The sequence below is a fragment of the Lynx canadensis genome, chromosome A2, assembly GCF_007474595.2.
Source record: "Lynx canadensis isolate LIC74 chromosome A2, mLynCan4.pri.v2, whole genome shotgun sequence".
Lineage (NCBI taxonomy): Eukaryota > Metazoa > Chordata > Mammalia > Carnivora > Felidae > Lynx > Lynx canadensis.
Genome location: NC_044304.2, coordinates 25,689,553 through 25,710,567, shown reverse-complemented (window position 1 = coordinate 25,710,567; position 21,015 = coordinate 25,689,553). Strand labels below are relative to the sequence as shown.

General features: G+C 36.1%; 1 protein-coding gene and 1 pseudogene across 1 annotated transcript in view; one reads left to right on the top strand and one right to left on the bottom strand.

Moving 5' to 3' along the window:
* Positions 1-21,015, bottom strand: part of LOC115508410 (sarcolemma associated protein) — a 151,793-nt gene that overhangs the window by 105,395 nt on the left and 25,383 nt on the right.
* Positions 4,727-5,520, top strand: LOC115527236 (annotated as a pseudogene).

The window sequence follows — 21,015 nt, the reverse complement described above, 5'->3', positions numbered from 1 at the left end:
TAAAGGAACTGTCTATGCTGAATCATGAAGGCTGAGTAAGAGTCAAGATGAGTGGAGAAGGGATTTAAACAGAATGAGCAAACAGAGGTAAGAAACAACATGGGGGGCGGCAGTAGGGGGAGACTGAGGAGAAGGTCTGGCATGTGAAGTACAGCACTGAGGCTCAAGAAGTAAGAAGTCACCAAGCCTTTTAAGACATATCAAGCAGTACAACCTTTATCATATAGATGACAGGGCACTTGCCACTACAGGGTTTAGGCAGGAAAGTACTGAGATCAAACTGACATTGTTTGAGGCGTACTAGATTGAAGGCAGAAAGACCAGTTATGAGGGTACTAAAATAAAGAAATAATAAGATTCTAAACTAGGATCTTAGTTAGTAGTGAAAGGGGTTTAGTGATTGATCCTATGTGTTCAGTGTTGAAGAAAGCAGTTTCTAGCGTGGGCTACTGGATGATAATGCCATTATCTATATTTGGAAATATTGGAGGGGGGTGGTGAGTGAATGATTCATTTCAGTTTGGAGTATATTGCTTTTGGAGTCTCTATAGGACATCCAAGTGAGTAAATGTCAGCAGGCAGAGGACAGAAAACTTGGAACTTAGGGTTCAAGATATCTGAAAGGTATCAGCATTTGAGTGGTTACTAATATTGTGATGTATGAAATGATCCAAAAGTAACAATCACAGGGAAAACAATGACTGAACTTTTAGAAACACTAGCATTTAAGGAGAAATTAATGGAGAAAATGCTTGAAGGAACACCAGATAGGATAGTCAGGTATATGAAAATCAGGAAAAGAAACATCCAAGATGCCAGGGAAATGGCCAAGGGCTAACAATACCTCTCCCAGTGTAAAAAAGAGACACCGTAAGTGATCTGAATAAGCTGGCAGAAATCAGAGCTCAAGATAAGTCAAGTCACCTAACTGACTGGACTTTCCGATTCTGTTGCATTAATTAATCAAAAACTAATAGGACCTACAGTGCCATCCCTTCCTGAGATCCTTAAGTAGTTAAGCCAATTTGAGTAGAAATACCTAAAGGGACCAGATACAGTTACACTACTACCTATAGGAAAAGATTATTTACAGTTTTAGTAGAAGAGTATTTATGGTTGCTCTATGTAAAGGAAATTGATAATATAATTCTTAATAAACCAAAAGTTGCTGGCAAGCATAATAAAATGAATAAGAATTTTTTTGCCTTTTATCATGCCTAACTTCTTGTTACACATTACCTATGACTTCACATAAGCTCAACTAACAATTAAAATCTTACAGCCTTGTATAACAAGTATGATAATGTAAAAATCCGTAATGTTAGTAATTAGGGGGAAATATCAATCCAATAAAAATTTATCAGAAACGTAAAGAATTTCTGAAGTTAGAAGAAAAAAGATAACTTGAAAGGTGCAGGGGGAAAATAAAGCAAAGATCAAGTTCCATTTCTTGATTCAATGAATGTTCTACTTTATCACTTTTTGGCAGACAATTTGTCAAACTAAAAAATCACTTACTGTTGGATGACTGTACTGTAAGTGTACTAACTGGGAGTGACACAAGTGTTTGGTCCCACCCATACAGAAGAACTCCACAAAGAACTTTAAAAAAAAAATCAATAGGAAGCATATTTTCCTGTGAGTGTCTAAAGCAAATTTACTGATATAAATTGTAGACAGAATATGACAGAATTATTTATTCCAAATGAGGAAGTTAAAAGCATTTTCGTGGAGTGGGATGGGTAACTCCTAAGGTGTGAGTCATTGGATTAAAGAACAACTGGATCCAGGATTTAGCCAAAGCTGTAAAAGCAGGATTCAGGCTACAGAAGAACAAACATGTGTTCTCTGGCTGGAAAGAAAAAAAGCTGCGTTGAGTTAGTGCCTCCAGAGTTTGAATGAGTCACAGAGACAGAGTGGAGAGGATAGCACAACCAGACTCACCTTCAGCACATGGGGAAAATCTGTACTGTTTTCTTATCTTCTGATGTATTCCCTCCCTTAATAATTTACTATTAAAATTTTTTTAAATTACATTCAAGAAAGCTAAAATAAAAGTTACTTCCGAATCTATTATTCCAAGGATCTGAATAGGCTTTGCCACACTGCTTTGCACATGAACTAGATCAACATACAAAGCAACATCACTAACACAATCTTTCTATCCAGCACTATCAATTTTGCTAATTTAATATAGCCAACTTGTTAAATATTTATTTCTGTGATCACTAGCAAGAAGGAATGTTTACTTGCTGTATACATTGATCTTGAATGAACTGACTGCTTATATCTTTGGCCTGTTTATCTACAAAAGTCTTGATGGCCTTCTTTTATGTTAAGAAGGACATTTTATGTGTTACATATTTTCACTTTTCTGTCAAAATAAATGCAAATGAAGTCCCATTTCCATTTTTCTCATTTTTCATGGAACCAAAGTTTTCAGTGTTTTTTTAGATACCCATTAATTTTAATTGCCTTCACTTGGTTTTAGGTTCTGGTAGTTGCTCATCTACCAATAAATCCTGAAGTGGTTTCCATTATTAGTCATACTACATGTGTTAGAACTTTTCACTTGCCTACTCTAATCATTCCACGTTAACTATTACATCATAGAACTGTGTTCCTTCTCAAATCTAGTGCTATCATCTATTCTTTTAAAGAAACATTTTTGTGACTAAGTAATGATAAGAAATTTAATGGGTTTCAAGCAACTGTACTCCCAGGTATCTACCCAAGAGAAATCAAAGACAAAAAGAAATGTACACAAATGTTCCTAGCAGCAATAGTTCCTTGTTTATAATAACCAAAAGTTGGAAACAAACCAAATGTTTATCAATTACTGAACAAATAAGATATATCGGCAATAAAAGAGCGTCTGGGTTGCTCAGTTGGTTAAGTGTCTGATTCTTGATTTCGGCTCAGGTTAGGATCTCACAGTTCTTGAGTTGGAGTGCCACACCTGGCTAGGGATTCTCAGTCTCCCTCTCTCTCCCTCTCTGCCTCTCTCTCTCTCTCTCTCTCTCTGCCCCTCCCTCACTCACTTGAGCATGTGCCCTCCTTTTCTCAAAAATAAACATTTTTTAAATAAATAAAAATGAACTATGATATATTTTACAAGATTACAAGATAGATGAACCTCAAAAACAATGCTGAGCAAAAGAAGCCATTCACAAAGGAATTGAATATGATTTTGTTTATTTGTTATTTCTAGAATATGCGAATTTACAGAGACAGAAAGCTGATCCGTGGTTGCCTAAAGCTGGGTGTGGGATAAAGGACTGAATGCAAATGGGCAAAAGGAAACTTTTTGGGTGATGAGAATATTTTACAGCTGGATTATGGTGATGGTAACAAACTACAGATTTACTAAAAATCATTCACTTCAAGTAAACACAACTGACATGTACAATAGGGATATTTTATGGAGTGTAAATTATATGTTAATAAGACCGTTTTTGAAAAGCCACTGAACAGAGGAAGGATAAGAAGAATAAATACAGGGATGCCTGAGGGGCTCAGTTGGTTAAGTGTCTGACTTCGGCTCAGGTCATGACCTCATGGTTCCTGAGTTTGAGCCCAGCATCAAGCCAGAGCCTGGAGCCTGCTTCAGATTGTGTTGCCCTCTCTCTCTGCCCCTCCCCAACTCGCTCTCACACGCACGCGCTCTCTCTCAAAAAAAAAAAAAAAAAAAAAATTTTAAATCTAAAAAAAAGAATAAATATACACACACCCATATTGACCTTGAAATATAAAAATTTAAGGGGTTCAATTTGTCAATAATAAAAGTAGCAGGAAGTATTTTAAGTAACAAATATTTCGTGCTTCCAAGACTGACATAAAAGAAACATTTTCACAAGCTGATCATGGGAGAATAAACTGTCTGGAAAGCAGTTTACCAAGGTATACCAAGGGAGCTTTTAAAATGTGACTTTTGATTCACTTCTGAAAATTCAGCCTAAAGAAGTAATAAAAAAAAAACATGAATAAAGATAGATCTACGTATAAAGATATTCAGCAAAGCAAAATTTATAATAGTTTCCAAACAATGGTAACTATAACAATGGAAGGATGGTTAAGAAAATTACAGCCCATTCATGAATATCATACAGTCTTATAAAATGTTTGTGGGCCTATGGCCCAGTGTAGAGAATGACATCATCACCACCACTGCAGCTATTACCAGGGCCTGCACTCAAGAGGAAGATGCTCTCGGGGAGCCTGGGTGGCGCAGTCGGTTAAGCGTCCGACTTCGGCCAGGTCACGATCTCGTGGTCCGTGAGTTCGAGCCCCGCGTCGGGCTCTGGGCTGATGGCTCAGAGCCTGGAGCCTGTTTCCGATTCTGTGTCTCCCTCTCTCTCTGCCCCTCCCCTGTTCATGCTCTGTCTCTCTCTGTCCCAAAAATAAATAAACGTTGAAAAAAAAAAAGAGGAAGATGCTCTAAGAAAAAGATACCCACCATTTCCTGACTATCACAGCTAGGAGAGTGCTTGCTAGAGACATATCCTGTAACTTTGCAAATGATGCTACATTTGAAATTAAGAAATGTGACCTTCATGGATTAGAAGAGGGCCCTCCTATCATAACAGTGCTCATCAGGGAAGAGGGACTCAAATAGTAGAGAATGATCAGACTCTTCACCAAGAGCATTAACAGAATATTATTCGTGGTTTTTATCGCTCATGAAGTGTCAAGAAGGTTGTGCGGAACTTGAGATTGGATAAATATCATGGATCATCTCATCTCAACCTACTGGGCTTTTGCTTTATTTGTGGCCCTTCTATCCCAGAAATTTGTAGAGTTTACAGAACAAAGAGAAGGCTGTACTAAAGACAAAGAAGGATCAATGCACATGTATGCCAAGAACTGCTAGCTACTGGGGCAATGACATTGTCAGAGCTCAGGTCCCCCTGGGAGCCGGTATGGGTCTGGCCTATAAATACAATGGAAAAGATGAGTTCTGCTTGACTTTATATTCGAAAATTACAATATGACAGTTTTGTGGAAATCAACCTTTATTTTCATCTGTGGGAATAACTGCTGTGGAATGGGAGCATCTGCTGAGAGAGCAACAGCCAGCACTGATTACTACAAGAGAGAAAATTTTATTCCTGGGCTAAGAGCAGATGGAATGTATGTTCTATGTGTCCAGGAAGCAACAAAGATCGTAGCTGCCTATCATAGATCTGTGAAGGGGGTCATGCTGATGTAGCTGCAGACTCACCAATATCCAGGACACAGTATGAGTGATCCTAGAGTCAGTTATCATACACAAGAAGAAATACAAGAAGATGACCTCATTATGCTTCTCAAAGATAGAAGAGTAGACAGCAATATAGCCAATGTTGAAGAATTAAAGGACATTGATGTTGAAGTAAAGAAACAAATTGAGAATATGGTCCAGTTTGCAGCAGTTGATTATGAGCTAACTTTAGAAGAATTAAGCCATCAATCTACACCAACAATCCACCTTTTAAAGTTTATGGTGTGAATCAGTGAATCAAGTTTAAGTGGGTCATTTAAAGGAAGACTGTAAATTCATCATTATGTCTTCAATGAAACATTCATAGTCAACTTTAAGAGATTTTGTGGTCTCAACTTTAAAAGGGCTAAAACCCATAAAACAAACAAAGCTTTGTGAATGTGTTTATGCTATGCTATAAAATTAGGTTTAAAATTTTGGGGAAAAAAATGTAATGGGTTCCAAAGGTTGAGTGATGCAGTGGAAAGCACAATGTCTTCCCTACATCCCACAGTTTCCTAATTTCCCTCCACAGAAGCAGACATGTTACCAGTCTCTTCTATATTAAGAAATGATTTTTTTTAACTGAAACAAACCAACGAATGTTTAAAACTCTAGCTCAAAATGTTTAAAGGAAAAACTCACAAATTCTTACATTCAGAAAAACATGGAGGAAGAAATATAAACACTATGTAATTAACATGACCCAAGTAGCAGATGATACAAAGGTATACATTTGGGAGTTAGGAGGCATTGCGTCAAATCTCTGGGAAGATAGAACAGGAGACTTGACATGTAGGGTAGGAACTCTCTCATGTCTGTACTTAGACAAATAACTCATCCTAAAATAAAATCCAATCCTTAAGGCAAGAAGAATTCTTCCCTCTTCTGTCAGTGAGTCACAAAGCTGTCTTGAGCTGATTTTGTCTATCAAATCAGAAGACACAGCACTTTTCTCCTGTCATGGGAATTACATAAATATGTTTTATAAACAAAAGTTATTATAATAAGAGGAATCCTCTAATATGTTTTTAAGTAACAAACTATATTCCATAACTGTGGAGTCAAACTCCTGCCTTTTGCTTCCTGACAATGTTACTCAACTAATTTGTTCTCCAACACAGAAATAATGACCCCTATAGTGGGCTATCTACTGCAGCTATAACCCTGCAGAGAAGGGGAGAGCTTCTAAAGATCTAAGAATAAATGTATTGAAATACAACTTTCATTCTTATCCCTCGCAGGGAAAAAAATAAATAATCATCTTCATTATGACTGCCACCATAAACTGAGGTACCATACAGTGACTTGCTTACAGATGAAAATTTCCAAAGGGATGGAATAGCTGAGTCACTTTAATTAAGTATGTCATATATAGTCAGTGAAAGAAAATGATATAATATTATGAAAGTCATCTATTTCTGTAGTCTGTTAGGAGTTCCAAAATGAATTAACATGGTTGCTGACTCGGAAAGTGATTTTCACATACTCAGATTTCTCTCTTAAAGCATTTGGATACATTCTTTTTCTGGGATTAAGTTAAGTAACATCTATGCACCAACTGAGTCATTACTGTAGGTCATGCTCTACCAACAGTTTAGTTGTTTACCTTACGAAGTTAGCTTTTACTAGAATGGACTAATTGAGCTGTAACTTTCTCTTGGGCTTTATGCTGGTTCCTAAATTTAAAATTGAAACATCAGTTGAAGAAAACTAGGTACAACCTAACAGCCTATGTAATTTAACTACAAATATATTAAGCTACATGCATTAGTTTCAGAACAAAAAGAATTGGAAAAAAAAAAAAAAACACCTCTATAAAATCAAATGAGATTTTTACTGCTGAAAAAGTCTACAAAATACCCTCAACAATAAGATAATTTAGGCCCCAAAGAAGCTGCCTATACTAAACATAAGACATAATAGTAAAGCTGGGGGAGGGAAACAGGGACTTCAAAATACCTAAATAAAAAATCAGCTAAATTTCAAATGACCAATTTAAGAATTGCTCACTTGACTAACAATATTATTGGAAATAAATGACTGCATTAGAAAGAATCTTATATACCAGTAAAAATAAGTAACATTGATTGAATCCTTCCTATGTGCCAGATTCTATATTAAGTCCTTTACATGTATTATTAACTCATTTGATTCTCACACCCCTCCTATGAGGTATTATTACTATCCCCACATTATAAACAAGAAATCTGAGGCACAGAGAGGTTAGATTACTTGCCAGAAGTCACCAAGTGAATAGGAAGAAGAACCAGGGCATGAACCCACACAGTGATCTCTTAAACTGCAGTCCCTAACTCCCCCCTCTAACCTCCCAACTCTTAGCCAGTCTACACACTGTCTTTTAAATTTTAGTTCAATTTCCCATTTCACAGATGAGGAAACTCTGTCCCCCAAGGTAGACAGAAAATTCATTCAAGGCTGAAAACTATTTTTTTAAGTAATCTGCCAGCCCAAAGTGGGGCCTGAACTCACGACCCCAAGATCAAGAGTTGCATGCTCTACTGAGCTAGCCAGGCATCTCGAGGCTTGAGACTATTTAATAACAATACTAGTACTAGGACTCAGGTTTCCTATTTACATTCTACTTTCCTATTTCACACTGGGCTTTTCCTGTTTTCCTGTCATTTTTCCTATTTTATATGAGCTTTCCCCATATTTTGTCTTTTAAAAAAAAATAATTTGGGGGCACCTGGGTGGCCCAGTCAGTTGAGCGTCTGATTCTTGATTTTGGCTCAGGTCATGATCCCAGGGTTGTAGGACCAAGCTCCATGTTGGGCTCTGCGCTCAGTGTAGGGCCTGCCTGGGATTCTCTTTCTCTTTCCGCCTGTCCCTCTCCCTTGCTTGTGTGCTCTCTCTCTCTAAAATAATAAAAATAAACAAATAAATAAATAAAATGATTTGTTTTTCTGTGTATACTTACTGTTGAAGTCAGGAGAGTACAATAAAGTACAGAAGAAAATTAAAATCATTCCTCCCGGCTTCCAAGAATAACCCATGTCAACATTTTAACATACTTCTTTATATGCAATGTAAGACCAACACTCTGCTTCCCTACCCCATATTTTCAAAGAAGTTTAGAGACATAATTTATATATAGTTGTATATTTACTTGACTTTTTCATTTACGTCATTATTTTTCATGGTATTAAATATTTTTGAAAATATGACTAGCAAATGACATTTCATAAATTTCATTAATTTAGACTATATATGGTAAATTCTTGCAATTATTCTGTGATGAAACTGTTATACCTACATCTTTTTGCAACATTGCTGATAATGTTCTAGATTAAGTCCCTAGAAATGACATTACTAAAATTAAAGGGTATGACAATATCTAACAATTACGGGGTTAACACTATTGCCAAATTACTCTAAGCACTTCACAGATATTTGCTTGTTTAATCCTTGCAACAGAGAGAGCAAGGGACCCCATAAGAGAGGGAATGAATGCCTAGAGAATAAGTGACTTGCCCAAGATCATACAGCTAAAAAGTGACAACCAGGATTGTCTACCTCACACCCAGGTAGTGAGGCTCCAGGATCCATGCTCTTAATCACTATGCTGGCCTATTTTATTTACACACTTTTTCAATGTGATGTGAAGTCTCCTAGAAGTTTACTACGAATGTACAAATATCCTCTCAGGAACCTGTAGTTTTAGTAAGCATCCCAGGAGATTCTAAAATTTGAAAGCCACTATCCTGATCTAAAAATTTTAAAAGAGAACATTTAACGGCACCTGGGTGGCTCAGTCAGTTGAGCTTTCAACGCTTGATTTCAGCTCATGTCATGATGTCATGGCTGTGAGATCAAGCCTGCACTGGGATCTGCACTATCAGTGTTTGGGATCCTCTCTCTCTCCCCTCCCCTGAATGTGTTCTCTCTCTCTCTCTCTCTCTCTCTCTCTCTCTCTCTCTCCCTCTCTCCCTCTCCCCCTCTCTCCCTCTCTCCCTCTCTTTCTCTCTCTCTCAAAATAAACATTAAATAAATAAATAAATAAATAAGAACATTTAACAAAGCCTTCTCACAAAACCTCTGATAGTTACATTGATGTTTGAAAATGGATGAAAGAACCAAGTAAGAGAGTACTCAAAAATGATTAAAATAAATCTTTATGACCTTGGATTAGGCAATAGCATCTGAGATATGACATAAAAAGCACAAGTGACCATATAAATGAAGAATTTTAAGATCATTAAAAATTACTTGAAAAATAAAAGGTAAGCTGAACTTCATCAAAATTAAAAACTTCTCTGCTACAAAAGACACCATGAGGATAAATACTATCTTATTCCACTTACATGAGGCACTTAGAATAGGCAAATTCATAGAGCCACACAGTAAAAATAGAGGAGTTATCAGGGACTGGGGTAGAAGAAGAAGGAGAGTTATTGTTTAATGAGTACAGAGTTTCTGTCTGGGGTGATGGAAAAGTTCTGAAAATGAATAAAGGTGATAGTTCCACAGCACTGTGAATGTATTTAATACCAGTGAATTGTACCCTTAAAATACTAAAAAATAGTAAATTTTATGTTATGTATGTTTTACTGTAATAACAAAAAAGGCACCATCAAAACAATCTATAGAATGGAAAAAAATTTTTGAAATCACTCAGCTGATAAGGGAATTATATCCAGAATACACAACTCAACAATAAAAAGATAAATAACCTAATTTTTAAGTGGGAAAAGGACATGAACATTTCTCCAGAAAAAAAAAAAAAATACAAATAGCCAGTAAGTACATGAAAAGATGCTCACAACATTATTAATTAGGGGAATGCAAAACAAAAATCAAAGTGAGGTATCACTTCATACTAGCTGGCTACAATAAAAAAGACAATAACAAGTGTTGACCAGGAAGTAGAGAAATCGAACCTTCATACACTGCTGGTAGAAATGTTAAATAGTATAGCCACTTTGGAAAACAGTTTGGCGGTTTCTTTAGACATTAAATATGGAGTTATGATATGACCCAGCAATTCTATTCCTAGGTATGTAACCAAGAGAGCTGAAAACATATGTCCACAAAAAAACTTGTACATGTATGTTCACAGCAGTATTACTCATAATAGCCAAAAAGTAGAAACAACCCAAACATCCATCAACTGAGTATGTAGTAAAAGTGATAAATGAAATATGGTATATGCCTACAATGGAATATTATTTGGCAATAAAAGGTATAAAGTACAGATACATGCTACAACATGGATGAACCTTGAAAACACCAGAGTGAATGAAAGAAGCCAGACACAAAACTCCACATGTTATATGATTCCATTTATATGAAGTAACTCCTGGATAGGCAAATGTATAGAGGCAGAAAGTAGATTAATGGTTGCCAGAGGCTTGAAGAGGAGGAAATGAAGAGTGATTGCTAAATGGGTACAGTTTCTTTGGGGAGCAACAAAAATGTTCTGGAAATAAATAGTGGTATAGTTGTAAATTTTGTGAGCATACTAAAAACCACTAAAGTGTAAACTTTAAAAAGTTAAAAAATAAACTAAAAATACATTTAAGAAATTCATGATAAGTACATAAATTTTGAAATAAAGCTCTTAGAAGTAGTAATTTAAGACTGTAAATATGTGAATTTTGAGAGAATTAGGGAGGAAACTCGACAGGATAAAGTCTGCACAGACAATGGAAATAAAGATAGAAATGTCAAAACTGTCGAAAAGTTAAGAACTAGAAAAGTACAATGTCAGGCAAACAAAAGTTTTAAAAGTTCTATTAAAAGTCACATTGAGGAAGACAGAAAAGTGAGTTTCAGAGTAGAGAAGAAACAAAAGAAAGAACCACCAAAACAAAATCATTCAATGTCTAATACAACATTAGACATTAAATAACTGTCTAAGCAGTTCCTTGATGACCTTGAAAAATACTTTAAGTTTACCTGTTAGTAAAGAAGAGGCCAAGATACGTATATGATCTAAATTTATTTTTTTTTTAATTTTTTTTTTCAACGTTTATTTATTTTTTTGGGACAGAGACAGAGCATGAACGGGGGAGGGGCAGAGAGAGAGGGAGACACAGAATCGGAAACAGGCTCCAGGCTCTGAGCCGTCAGCCCAGAGCCCGACGCGGGGCTCGAACTCACGGACCGCGAGATCGTGACCTGGCTGAAGTCGGACGCTTAACCGACTGCGCCACCCAGGCGCCCCTGATCTAAATTTATAAAATTAAAGGAGATATGTACAAATTTCACCAAATGTAGAGCACTAGTAATTCAGAACAAAACTCAAATTTAACCAGAATACTTTGGGGCCATATGATAGCATTTGCTTTTACACAGCAAACTTATAGGACAAGAGGAACTGAATTATGTTGGATTACCTGTCAACAAATCAAAAACATTCCAATTTGTCCTAAATAGGCTGAGGTAATAATGAAAGATGGATGATGGTACATGCGGGCTAGAATGTTAGCTTCGTAGAGTCAGGGACTTTGGTTTGGTTAGAACAGTGTGGGGCACATAGGAAGTGCTCAGTGATGGCTAAATCAATCAACAGCATTTTGAAATCTGTAGAATACTGTGTTTATGTTTTGGGAATTCACATGTAGATTAAGGAATTCTACACATCTAGAAACGGAATTGTAATGTATGAAAAGCCAGAGATATAGGACTAGAGTTTCAGAGGATGAAAAGAATTTCTCTTTAAATACCACACTGACTAGAGGTAGATAAGTCTATATAACTTGCTTGTGTTGTTAAATACTTAAACATATTCATAAATCTCCTCTATTTTTTACATTGTCAGTATAACAGAAAATATAATGGCTCCATAAACTTCTAAAAAATTAACTATTTAATGGTAAAAATAATTATATATACATAGAATTCATCATAGACAAATAAAAGGAATACATAATATAGAAAATAAAATCTAAAGACAAAGATAAAATTTAAGTAAAATATAATAGACAAAATCAGTATCTACAAGATCTAAGAAGAAAACATAAAACCATGTTAAAACCTAGACAGTACTAACTCTAGAAAAATGAGCACAGAAGACAAAGTCCCCACCTTGAAAGAATTCAAGATAACGGAAAAGAAAAAAACTATAATGACAATCCCATAACAGAGATGAGAACAATTTCTAACAATGACCAATTTGGCTAAAGACATCCTACTGTAAAGCATTAGTATTTCATAAAAAGTTTCTATGCCTGTCATATAAATACTAAAATCAATACCAATAAAAGGTATTTACATAAAAATATCACTAACAAGTTTGCATTTAAACATTTAATTAACATAATTATGGCAAAACTTTGTTTCTTAAATCAAAGTACTCTATTGTTAGAATGACAAATGGCACTATTCAGTTATTTCACTTTTCTTTTTAAACAAGATACCTGCAGGCAACAGACATGCAATTAAAGCTGTAGTTCAAATTCAAACAATTCATTTTGAACATACCAAAAAGATATCCCACTAAAATATCCTGTCATACTTCTCACATTTGAATACGATTTTAGATTCACCTCAGTTAAGGACTTGATTTAAAATCTAACATATCTGGGGCACCTAGGCGGCTCAGTCGGTTAAGTGTCCAACTCTTGATTTAGGCTCAGGTCATGATCTCATGCTTCATGAGATGGAGCCCCTCATTGGGCTCTGCACTGACAACATGGAACCCGCTTGGGGTTCTGCTTCTCTGCCCCTCCCCTATTCATGTGTATGTTCTCTCTCACTCTTTCTCTCTCTCAAAATAAATTAAAAATAAACATTTAAATATTAAAATGTCGGGATGCCTGGGTGGCTCAGTCAGTTGAACGCCCCATTTTTGGTTTTGGCTCAGGTCATGATCTCACAGTTCATGGGTTCAAGCCCCATATCGGGCTCTGCACTGTGTGGAGCCTGCTTGGGATTCTCTCTCTCCCTCTCTCTCTGCCCCTCCCCTGCTTATTCTCTCCTTCTCTCTCTAAATACTTAAAAAAAGAAATAATAATAATAAAATAAAATCTAAAATATCAAGCAAAATTTAAGATGAAACGCCTTTATAGAGTTTCAACTCTAAAGTTTAGTAAAGAATGTAAACTGGTTCAAGTATGAGAGATCTCTTTTACTAACTGAAATTAACAATTTGTGAGTACTCAATGTAAGCAAATTTAGATGCTATGCCATAAAACTTAAGGTATTTTTTGAGTTTTCCATTGATAGAGTTCATTTGATAATTTTTGAAAATCATATTGAAAATATTGAAATGAACTTTTAAATAGTCATAACATAGGAAATTAATCATACCTTAACTTTTATTTTGTTCTCAAACTGTTTTTCAAGACCCTGAGAAATTTACACTCAGTTTCAGGCATGTTATCTTAGAAGGAGAGCTAGATTTACAACAAGGAAGTGACAGTGCAGATTCTGGGTTTTGACATACATGCTTTACAAGAGAAAACATTGTGCAAGTTAAAGACTACTAAGGTTTAGAACTGCAACACATGCTAAATAAAATGGTACATTTTTTTTTTTTAAGTAAGACTGCTGCTATATACTTACACTGGGCCAAAACTCACAAAAAGCCATTCCTCCAAAGTCTTCTTTCCCTGCCCCCCCATCCCACTCAAAATAAATTTTTCCATCCTAGAACCCATATAAAATGTATTTTTAAAATACATTTCAGTACATCTTTATTATCTTTACATTTATGAATAAAACTCTGTGAAATTGAAAATATTTTATTTGATCCCTTTGCTCCAGAATAACTTAATTATGTTTTTCTATTAAATTTAGAGTGAATTTTGAATATTTCTTCTATACTTAAAATCAGATACTTAATTTCTCACTACATACTTCATAAAAACAGTTCCAGGGCTGCCTGGGTGGCTCAGTTGGTTAAGCATCCGACTTCGGCTCAGGTCATGATCTAACGGTATGTGGGTTTGAGCCCCACGTTGGACTCTGTGCTGACACCTCAGAGTCTGGAGACTGCTTCAGATTCCGTGTCTCCCTCTCTCTGTGGCCCTCCCCCGTTCACACTCTTTCTCTCTCTCTCAAAAATAAACATTAAAAAAAAAAACAAAACCAGTTCCACATACATGACCTCATTTTACATAGTATAAATTCAGAGGAATTATTAGTCTTACATATTTAATTAATAATTTCTTGCTATCTTCATTTTTACTTTATGTTGAAACTACATTTTAATCATTACATATTCAGCACTTACCACAAAAACAAGAATGTAAAACTGAAAAACTATTGTAAAATTACATGAAATGAAAATAAGTGACCAAACTAACATAAAATAGAATTTGATAATTCGCAAAATGTATCTCTCACTGCAAAAATATTTAAATTTGATCAGTGTTTCCATTTTTTTTTTTAAATCTTGGTTTATAAGTTCCTATAATCATTCTTTAATAGTTAAGTGTTCATCAGGACAGATACAAAGACATTTAACCCTTTCGTTGAATACTATAGGATATGTGCTAAAAATTTAATTTTGTCCAAATATAAAATAACTATCAATCATTCACAGATTAACCAGTCCTTAGAGTGTCTCTCATTCATACACTTTGGACATAGCAAGAGCTGGATATATATCCAGCTATCAGTTACACATACACACACACACACACACACACACACACACACACACACACACACACACTTTGCAGACGTAATTTTTTTGTACCAAGAGAAATAAATGCAAAGATAAATTCCCAGATGTAAAACCTCAGAATATCAAAGAGTACTAGAGGGCTGGAGGCATCAAAATTCCAGACTTTAAGATGTATTACAAAGCTGTAATGATCAAGATAGTATGGTACTGGCACAAAAACAGACACATAGATCAATGGAAAAGAATAGAGAACCCAAAAATAGACCCACAAACATATGGCCAACTAATCTTGGACAAAGCAGGAAAGAATATCCAATGGAATAAAGACAGTCTCTTCAGCAAATGGTGTTGGGAAAACTGGACAGCGACATGCAAAAGAATGGACCTGGGCCTCTTTCTAACACCATACACAAAAATAAGCTCAAAATGGATGAAAGACCTAACCGTAAGACAGGAACCCATCAAAATCCTAGAGGAGAAAGCAGGCAACAACCTCTTTGACCTTGGCTGCAGCAACTTCTCACTCAACATGTCTCCGGATGCAAGGGAAACAAAAGCAAAAATGAACTACTGGGGCCTTATCAAGATAAAAAGCTTCTGCACAGTGAAGGAAAACAATCAGCAAAACTAAAAGGCAACCGACAGAATGGGAGAAGATATTTGCAAATGACATATCAGATAAAGGGTTAGTATCCAAAATCTATAAAGAGCTTATCAAACTCAACACCCAAAAAACAAATAATCCAGTGAAGAAATGGGCAAGACATGAATAGACACTTTCCCAAAGAAGACATCCAGATGGCTAACAGACACTTGAAAAAATGCTCAATATCACTCATCATCAGGGAAATACAAATCAAAATCACAATGAGAGACCACCTCACACCTATCAGAATGGCTAAAATTAACAACTCAGGCAGCAACAAATGCTGGTGAGGATGTGGAGAAAGAGGAACCTTTTTGCACTGCTGATGGGAATGCAAACTGGTGCAGCCACTCTGGAAAACAGTATGGAGGCTCCTCAAAAAATTAAAAATAGAACTCCCTATGACCCAGCAATTGCTCTACTAGGTATTCATCCAAAGGATACAGGTGTGCTGTTTCAAAGGGGCACATGCACCCCAATGTTTATAGCAGTTTATATAGTTTATATCAATAATAGCCAAAGTACGGAAAGAGCCCAAATGTCCACTGACTGATGAATGAATAAAGAAGATGGGGTGTACATACACACACACACACACACACAATAGAATATTACTCAGCAATCAAAAAGAATGAAATCTTGCTATTTGCAACAGCGTGGAACTAGAGTGTATTATGCTAAGCAAACTTAGAGAAAGACAAATGTCATATGACTTCATTCATATGTGGAATTTAAGATACAAAACAGATGAACATAAGGGAAGGGAAGCAAAAATAATATAAAAACAGAGAGGGGGGCAAAACATAAGAGACTCTTAAATACAGAGAACTGAGAATTGCTGGAGGGGTTTTAGGTGGGGGAAATGGGCTAAATGGGCAAGGGGCATTAAGGAGGACACTTGGGACGAGCACTGGGTGTTATATGCAGGGGATGAATCACTGGATTCTACTCATGAAATCATTACTGTACTATGTGCTAACTAATTTGAATGTAAATTAATATATACATATTACATTTTATATATATTATACATATAAAAGTACCAGAGAATATCATCCATGCTACTGAATTTCTAATGTGTGGAATTACAAAATTTTAACATTCCCATACATTTTGACATCTGGGATTCATGTCCCGTTTGCACAAATTGTATTTAATGCAATACGATACCAACATACATTTAAGTCTACTGAAAAATTAATGTGGATAAGGAATGCCTAACCTAGAAGACTTTTCTCACTCCACATCGTACCACCCACCAAAGTCTCCTCAGAATTACCAACAACTAAAACTGGAGAAAAAAAATTACCATCATGGAAATGTACATACACATATCTTTTACATGGTAATCTTTTTTTTTTAATTTTTTTTAATGTTTATTTATTTTTGAGAGAGACAGAGACGGAATGTGAGTGGGTTAGAGACAGAGAGAAAGGGAGACCCAGAATCTGAAGCACGCTCCAGGCTCTGAGCTGTCAGCACAGAGCCCGATGCAGGGCTCGAACTCACGAGCTGTGAGATCATGACCTGAGCCCAAGTCGGACGCTCAACCAACTAAGGCACCCAGGTGCCCCTACATGGTAATATTACCCTCTGCATCCACTTATTCAAGCACTGTCAGAGCTGTAACACTCACTATTTATAGCCTTTTACCCATTGCCAGTGAGCTTCCATACCTACTACTCCACTAATAGCCCAGCTTTTAATACTTATACTCCCTATAAAGTGACATTTTAGTGCTGTTAATAATTGTCTTCTCAAAAACTCTCCCTTGCCTTGTATCTCACAAACCCAATCTTTCCTGGTCCTCTTTCTCTGGCTGTTCTTCCAACTGTTTTCTTTTTTCCCTGCCAGCTATTTCAATGCTGATTATCCCCAGGGTTCTCTAGCCTCTACTTTTCTAGAGATGTACAAACTTCCCTGGGAGTATATTTCCTACACCCTTCACTACTTTGCTTGATGACTCCCAAATCTGTCTCCCTCCATACAGATGATTTTGTTGCACTCCCGTTTGTTTCTAACTGTCCTTTCTACTATACCACTCTACCAGGTCTCCTTGCCTCTAGGCAATATCTTCCACATTATCACCAAGACTCCTCCTCTAAAAACAAAGATCTAACCATGTGATTCTTTTGAAATCTTTTTGAACTCCTCACCACCAGTCCTAAAGGAAAAAAAAATAGCATAACATTAAAATCCTTCATGATTTGAGGGGCGTCTGGGTGGCTCAGTTGGTTGAGTGACTGACTTCAGCTCAGGTCATGATCTCACAGTCTGGGGGGTTCAAGGCCTGCATCAGGCTCTGTGCTGACAGTTCAGAGCCTGGAGCCTGCTTCAGATTCTGGGTCTCCCTCTCACTCTGCCCCTCCCATGCTCATGCTCGCTCGCTAGCTCTCTCTCTCTCTCTCAAAAATAAAAACACTAAAAAAAAATTAAAATCCTTCATGATTTGATCCTAAACTACTTTGTCTGCCTCATCTTCTCTTCCTTCCCCCATATTATGTTACACAAAATCACTAAAAGTTTCTCAAACAAGGGGCATCTGGCTGGCTCAGTTGGTATAGCATGAGACTCTTGATCTCAGGGTGGTGAGTTCAAGCCCCATGTTGGGTGTAGAGATTTACTTTTAAAAACAAAGTTTCTCGGGGGCGCCTGGGTGGCTCAGTCGGTTGGGCGACCGACATCGGCTCGGGTCATGATCTCACAGTCCGTGAGTTCGAGCCCCACATCGGGGTCTGTGCTGACAGCTTGGAGCCTGTTTCAGATTCTGTGTCTCCCTCTCTCTCTGACCCTCGCCCGTTCATGCTCTGTCTCTCTATGTCTCAAAAATAAATAAGCGTCAAATAAAAAAAAAATTAAAAAAAAAAAGTTTCTCAAACAAGCTACCGTTTTTTTTCCTTCATGTTATTAACTCATGCTATTTATTGATATTGCCTAAAGTGTACTTCCCCCTCATGTGCATGCTAAAATCTTGTTCTTCTTTTAGGACTTGTTTTAGATGTCACTTCTGGTGACATTCTGTTCCCTCCTTCATTGCCTTATTAATCGGTCATCCTAGCCTCAACATTTCTACTGCAGTTCATTTAAATAGCACCTCTCTTAGCAATTATTTCATCGTATTGTTGTAATTATCTGTATACATGTCCGTTTATGTAGAATCACTAAAAGCAGGGATCACCTCTTGTCACCCCTGTATCCCTGTCAACTTGCAAATATGCCATACAGTAAATGCTTAATAAAGAGATGCTCAATAAGCAAATGCTATGTAATTTATGTCACTCTCTACCTACTCTAATATTTGACCCCATGAAATCATATATCCCAGAGTTTTATCTGAAAATATGATTAATGTAGATTCAGTCCATGACAAAGCAGATGAATCAGCAAGATAAAGTAGACCGAAGAGATGTTTGGAAAAAAACATTTATGACTAAATCCCATAATTCAATGTCAAATGTCAGAATTATTCACAAAAGACAGTAAGTAGTATATCAATGATACAGTCTTCTATCTGCTTAAAAGAACACTACTTCAAATTATAATTTCTTTATGTCTTACTTTTCTCATCTGAGAAATACAAACCATTTACCTTATGAATATTACAACACTCAAAAGGAATGAAAAACAACTTTATTTTTGTTAAAATACATTCTTATTTGATATTCCCACAGGTAGATAATTTTCACTTTGAGTTGGGAAGTAAGCTGAATGTAGTAAAACATATGACTGTGTTCAATTATTCCACTGCTTCTTCCTCTGTGAACATTAAATTACATTTCCTGCTCAACTTCATCACACTTGGCCATGTGCGTTGCTTTGGGCAATAAAATGTGAATAGAAGTGGCATGTGCCATTTCTGAGCAGAAGAAGCATTCACTGTAACTGCATGGCTATGCACAGCTCTTGTCCCTCTACCACCAGAACATGTCCCAGACAGGAGCTGCTCCTCTGGCCTGAATTCCACAAAGGAGAACAACTGTGGATGGAGCAGCCACCTACTTAAACATGTAACATGAGCAAAAACTAAATCAAGTGAGGTCTTGGATTGTTCATTACCACAATATAACTAGCATAAACTAACTGATACACTGAATTAGATGCTCCTCCTCTATAATATCGTTAACACCCAGGCATATGCCACTATACTATTATACTACACTCAAAGGTTTTTTATTGTTTTGTTCAAATAGACTTATGATTTCAAGAAGTCAGACATTTGTTTTTTCATCTTTAGCACTGGGTAGAAGACTGATAAATATTTGCTGAAAAAATTATAGAGGTACCTATCATATATTTCCAATAAATGAAGCTAGTTACTGAAATTTTTGAAATGTAATATAAAAATAACATATTGCAAAGAAAGGCTGAAGAGATCAAAATAACTTATAGTGTAAAAAGCTGAAGAGATTTCATGGCCATTTGTTACCTGATCTTAGGTAGAGTATCTTAACATTTTCCTAAAAGTTTCCAGCAATATATTTATCAAAGATTCCAATAACACCATTTTAAACATATTCTATTGATAACCAGAAGGTAAGAAGAGAAGTGTAGAAGTCCAAGTTCATGCACTATAAATTCATGTTTCCTCACAGATCCATAGTTGCATATATGTTTTAGACACATATATTACATATATGTTAAAACATATATTTTATTTCTAAACAGTTCCTATAGGATGGCTGACCCAGAAAAACTGACAAATAACAATCCAGAAGAACCAACACATTACAAAAATGCACTAATTCAGTAATTTTAAAACATGCTAATACAAAGTCACCTAGCACAGGGGTAAAAAACTTATAACCTCTAATGCCTCTAAGTGCATAATTCTATTAGTAAATATAACCAGGTCATTAAGAAAAGGTTTTTCCTTTACTCTATTTAAGGTGACAAGGAATGTTTAATCACTGTAGAAAAATTTCCATCCAAAAATTATTTGGTTGTAAAAAGTGTACATTTTCAACTCATCAGAAAATCCTGTTTTCTGAAATGACTCATTCCCTGAAGCTATCAAGAAACTATGGCATAATTATAAATGGCATAATCTCTAATCTATTAAAATATATTTGAATTTTAAATTTTATCTAGATGGAGATGTACTTCAAATTCCCTAAACTCAAGTAAACACTTATGTTTGCTAAATCTTGCTAGCATTTTATTCTATACTGGAGTATATTCATTAAAAACCTTTGGGGCGCCTGGGTGGCTCAGTCGGTTAAGCGTCCGACTTCAGCTCAGGTCACGATCTCACAGTCCGTGAGTTCGAGCTCCGCGTCGGGCTCTGGGTTGATGGCTCAGAGCCTGGAGCCTGCTTCTGATTCTGTGTCTCCCTCTCTCTCTGCCCCTTCCAGTTCATGCTCTGTCTCTCTCTGTCCCAAAATAAATAAACGTTAAAAAAAAAACTTATAAAAAAAAAAACACATCAGTGATAGGAATAGAAATTTTAATATTAAGTTGATATTACAAGGTATTAATCTCTGTGATTTTCCTAAACACTTGTACAATTTTTATTCTAAAGCACCTAAAACTATAACA